Below are 6,000 nucleotides of genomic sequence, written 5' to 3'. Positions count from 1 at the left end.
AATTCAGAAAAAAGAGTGTAATGTATTAATAAAAATTCACACAAAAAAAAGGTTACTGTCACTTTAAATTTTCCTATTTCTGTGACAGAAATTATCCAATTAGCATGTTAACGTTGCTGGAAATAGACATTGTTATGTACATTAAAGCAATCATGTCTTGTGTCCACAATTCCGTATAAAAAATGCAAGGAACCACAGAGCACCGCATGTGGCCCAGAAAAATTCTTTATTTTAAGTGATTCAGAGAAATCACTCCCAAATAATCCTTGCAGTCAACAATAGAGGTATTTGATGATAGTAACCACTGAATCAATCATCCTCCTAAGTAAACAGTCATTACAAATATGTATGCATGTATTACGTACTTGTGAAGCGCTGCTACTTATTTCTGAGCGCTGTCTGATTACAAAATAAATCCTCAAGTAATGTTTTCTACTTCGTTGGAAAACCTATAAAGGAAGGTAACTCCCAGTGGCATATTAGAGGATGCGCAGAGCACTGCATGTGGGCCATAACAATATGTGGGACACTACAGGAGAATTGTGGCATAAATTGACCATAGTCAAGGGACTCCCAAACAGCAAAAAGCCTTATAAGGATAAATTGTCATTTTATTTTTATTAAAATTTTGCACATAATACTGTCTCTTTAAGAGCAAAAGTAACTCGTCTTTGTGTACTTATGTTACTCTATATTTAAATTCTTTCAGCTGTTTACTTAACAGCCATACCATTCTGTCACCGTAAATCTTAAAAACTGAAACTGTTTTATGTTTGCAGAAAACAATAAGACAGCATACAAATACGGACTTAATACTCGTTCACCACTTAGTTAAAACAAATCCGGAGCGCAATTGTAGCGCTATCCGGACACACAGAGGGGAAGAGCACTGCATCAGTAAAGGAAATCAAGAAAGCGTGTGCAGCCAAAGACGGCCCCAAGCTCCGCCTCTCATGTGCATGGAAACACAGCCAAGCATATAAATATTACTATTGCGCCGCTGAGAAAAAGGGCGCCAAATATAACCCCTCCCTTCGTGGGCGTAATATACATACTCTCCCGGTCGCCATATTTACATCAGATGCGAACTAACGGGAGTTAACTGACCCCTTTTGGTAAAATGTAATACCGGACAAAAAGGCATAAAAAGAGCCTTACATTAAAAATATACATCATACAGAATGAACGGCTTAAAAGTGAATCTCATTCAGGTTAACCCTCTCTGTATAATGGGCATAAAACCTGAACCCTATTGATCCGTTCAATGCAAATGTCCCAGACGCCACACTCCTGAGCCCCAGTGCCTGCCATTACCACGCTGTCATAGATTCCTCTTTTATAAAATAAGAGATAATTGTCCCAGAAAAGTGCTAAACTTCCTCTGTCCTGAATCGTCTCTTGTTGTTTCAGACCCAAAATAAAAAGCCAGCACTTACCTTTGTATTCTGCCCGACAGCAGGGCAGCTCATCAGGTATAGGAGGTCCTCTCCCTCCCATAGCCCTGTGGAATAAGATAAGCCTGAGTTAAATGTGCTTATGCTATCTGGATTAGGGCAGCAAATATGTATAGGAGGCGCAGTGAGAATTGTGTCCCACCAGTTCCTATTGCTTTAAAGCCACCAATTGCTCTTCTGTAGAGACTGATCTGGACTAGGCTACACCCCAGAACAAAGTAGCACTCTCTGGCACTACTTTAAAAATAATAAACTCTTGATTGAAGAATCTATAACTAACACCTCACTTTGCCTCTTCCTATCACTAACGTAGGCAAAGAGAATGACTGGAGTGGGAGGGAAGGGAGAAGCTATATATATATACAGCTCTGCTGTGGTGCTCTTTGCCTCCTCCTGCTGACCAGGAGGCGTAATCCCACAAGGATGAAATCCGTTGACTCATCGTGTCTTTAAAAAGAAATTGGGTTTAGTATTGTTTAGGATTACTGTATTTTTTTTTTTAGGTCGGTACAACGATGATATATAAAAATAAAACTTATAAAATGCACTTACTTTTGATGTCGAACAATCCGTGTAACATATTAAAAAACGATTTTATATTTTTTATACTGATATTACAGAAAACCCACTAATATGGGCTGTGCTATTGTTCTTCCTCCAATCGGCGGCCGTTTATATGAATATAATTAAAATATGTCAACGTCCTGCGCATTCCTACCAGCGCTATCACGCATGCACTTTTCTTTAGATGAAGGTGATAATGCCCAAAACCAAATATTAGAAAAACGCCTGCGTGTTTCGTTCATACAATAGGTTTTCACGCAGTCAGTGAAGGAACGCTTACTATAGAAACGAGATAACAATGTTACTCTTATATTATGTCAAATGTATTGCTGTTTAGTATGACCAAGTTACAAGTGAGTGACGTCTTATTACAAGTGAATTATGTTGCCGAAACTTGCGCATCGCGGCTAAGTGCCACCATCTTCCAACCTAGGTTGTCAGCTGTGATAGGACCCATAGAAATGTTAAAAAAACAAAGTTTGCAGTGAAACGGTACATTATTAAAAATAAGAGTACATTGCATTAATCAAATAAACATTGTTAAACAATACACTTTTCAAAGTTTTTTTTTTTAGTTCAATGTCCCTTTAAACTTCCTTATATTCAAAGCAAACATTCTTTATAGTGTCACAAGAGTGACATCTGAAGGCTAAAATCTAAAACTACACTGTTTTGTAGCCAGAAGGCAAACTCAAAATCTCCAACAGGTATTTCTATACATTTTTTACTGAAATATTTTTACCTCACTCAGGCCTAGATTTGGAGTTTGGCGTTAGCCGTGAAAACCAGCGTTAGAGGCTCCTAACGCGGGTTTCTTACGGACTCCGGTATTTAGAGTTCAGTTACCGACACTCAAAAAACACCTAACGCTCAAATTTCTACCGACACCTCAGAACCAGTAGTAAACATATACCGACAAAAAAAACATCCACGAATCACAAAACAAATATTACACAAAGTACACTTACACTCATACAAACACGACACTATATTTAATTTTCATATTTAATAATTTTTCATCAAAATACAAAGGATTAAAGTTGTGAGATCTCGGGTGTTAGAAAAAAAACAACACAAATCCATTTTCCCATTGACTTACATTGACACACGGGAAAAGACCCTCATATACCTACATCTAACTAATAACATTATCACAAACATACACTCATCGATGCATACAAACAATATACACCACATGACATTCACAAAATATTTATTTATCACAAAAAGAACACAATTTAGTTACTTTTTCACAAAAGCTCATGACGTCATTCACTTTACGAGGAAAACCAGTCTTAGAAAAAAAAAATGAACAAATTTTAGAGCCTCCATTGACTTCTATTGGGAAGACGTGCTCGTGCACGCGAAACCCTCATTTCCCTAACGCACGCAAATAGCGTAGACAGAAAAACTCCAAATACCAGCGCTAGAAAAGACATGATTTCATGCGTTAGACACAGCTATGATAAATAGATCAAGAAATGACTATTTCCCTATGGTGGATTTATGGATTTTACTGTTTGAATATTCACAACACCATTAAATTGTTTCAGACTTTTATATTACATCAACTACAAATCAACATCACTAGTAACAAAATTTTTGTTTTAAAAATATTACATTTAAACGGACACAAAGATAATGTCAACTTTTCAGGATTCACAAACACTACACAATGGGAAACAATTCTCATTTACCTTTATTATTGCATTTCAGTTATTCAACTCATATGCTTGCAGCAACAGCATATCTACATAGGCTTAACACATGATCAGTCATGGATGCACATACATTACTTTTATCATTCACTCATACATGTGCATTCAAATGATGGGGGAAAAACACATTACATTCTCTCGAGGAATCACAAAACACAACATATGGATTTTACTGTACTTTTAACATCATGATTCCATCACCAGAAACCATTAGGAATTACGTACAACAAGAACATCAGTACACCAGATTACAGATGTCACTTTATGGGAAGGAACAACAATGCCAGACCGCTATATAGAAGTCAGCATATGTGGGACACAATCACAATATATACGTATATGTACATAACACGCATCACCCATCACGCAACCACAAAGCACACATTTAGATTTTATTCAGCACACAATAACAATGTAGTCAAATACAACAACACAATGAGGATTTCAGAACTACATAGGCAGGTTAATAATATCATGACCTCATTAGAAGATTCAACCATACACATCACAGATTCACGACTGTACCGCCCCTTTCGGTACTTTAACACTCAATACTACAATACAACATATACGTAAACAACAGTTTGGAACAGCATTATTAAGGTGATTTCAATGGGACAATTAATAAATATTGTCAGATCGCAAATCACTTATATATATATAATACTACAGATGACAGCCGGAAGTTCTTCAGTATTAGTGCGATTTGAAAGGGACGCATACAATATTGACATCTCGGCAATCACTTATATATACAATACTACAGATGACAGCCGGAAGTTATTCAGTATTAGTGCGATTTGAAAGGGACGCATACAATATTGACATCTCGGCAATCACTTATATATACAATACTACAGATGACAGACGGAAGTTATTCAGTATTAGTGCGATTTGAAAGGGACGCATACAATATTGACATCTCGGCAATCACTTATATATATAATACTACAGATGACAGCCGGAAGTTATTCAGCATTAGTGCGATTTGAAAGGGACGCATACAATATTGACTGCTCGGCAATCACTTATATATACAATACTACAGATGGCAGACGGGAAGTTCGGAATTATTATTGCGATTTTAAAGGGACGCATACAGTATTGACAGCTCGGCAATCACTTATATATACAATACTACAGATGGCAGACGGGAAGTTCGGAATTATTATTGCGATTTTAAAGGGACGCATACAATATTGACATCTCGGCAATCACTTATATATACAATACTACAGATGGCAGCTGTTACTTTATCGTTTACAAACAATATTGCAGCAACATTGATCGATCACATTCGATGCACATTATACACAAATATGCACTTTCATTCATGTTAGCCTGGACGTGTGCTTGTTACTATAAGATCGCGTTTAAGAAATATTGATTACGCATATGATCAAACATTACAAACATGCACTGTATGTGTGATATTTGACACTTTCACATTGAGATTCATTGTTGGAAAATAACATTTCAGCAAACAACAAATAAACGCGCACTGTGAAAACATTCGCGCCGCTCACATACAAACAGGTGAATTACAATCAGCAATCATTACAAACTCACTACCATTGGACTAATTGTACTATAAATCCCCCAAACAACATGGCCAATGCATCACTTGTGATCCACATCAGATCAAGTGCTTACCTTGTTACGCTGTTTTGAAAGATGGATGACGATGACATGGTAGACGCTGCTGGTGCTGCTATTGGCGAACTAGCTGTTGGTCGAATCAGGCAGCCTCGGCGGCTCAGACTGAGACAAAGGAGTCATCTGGTTCGAGGTCCTCGTGTCTACAGGGTGAGACCCACCTTGGAAAACATGAGCGACTTTGAGGTTTATGATAAGTATCGGCTCGATCGCGAACAGCTCATTGGCCTTTACGATCTTCTTAAACCTCATTTGGAGCCACGTATAAGAATAAGGACTGCTGTTCCCGCCATGAGTAAGATGCTAAGCTGTCTATACGTCCTGGCCTCTGGGAGTTTTCAATCCGGAGAACTGTACATGCATGGCCTGGCTCAAGGTACATTCTCTGGGGTGTTTGATAACTTTCTGGACGCCATGGTACGTATCAGTAAGCAATACATAGGATTCCCACAGAATGATGGTGATTGGAGGCGCCTGAAGCGGGAATTCTTTGATATTGCTCAATTGCCCAATGTCTTGGGAGCCATAGATTGTACCCACATTGCGCTGCATGCTCCAATTGATGACTCGCCCTTCAGAAATCGCAAACATTTTCATAGCCTCAACGT

The sequence above is a fragment of the Bombina bombina genome, chromosome 1 (genome assembly GCF_027579735.1).
Source record: "Bombina bombina isolate aBomBom1 chromosome 1, aBomBom1.pri, whole genome shotgun sequence".
NCBI lineage: Eukaryota > Metazoa > Chordata > Amphibia > Anura > Bombinatoridae > Bombina > Bombina bombina.
This window is presented reverse-complemented; position numbering follows the sequence as displayed.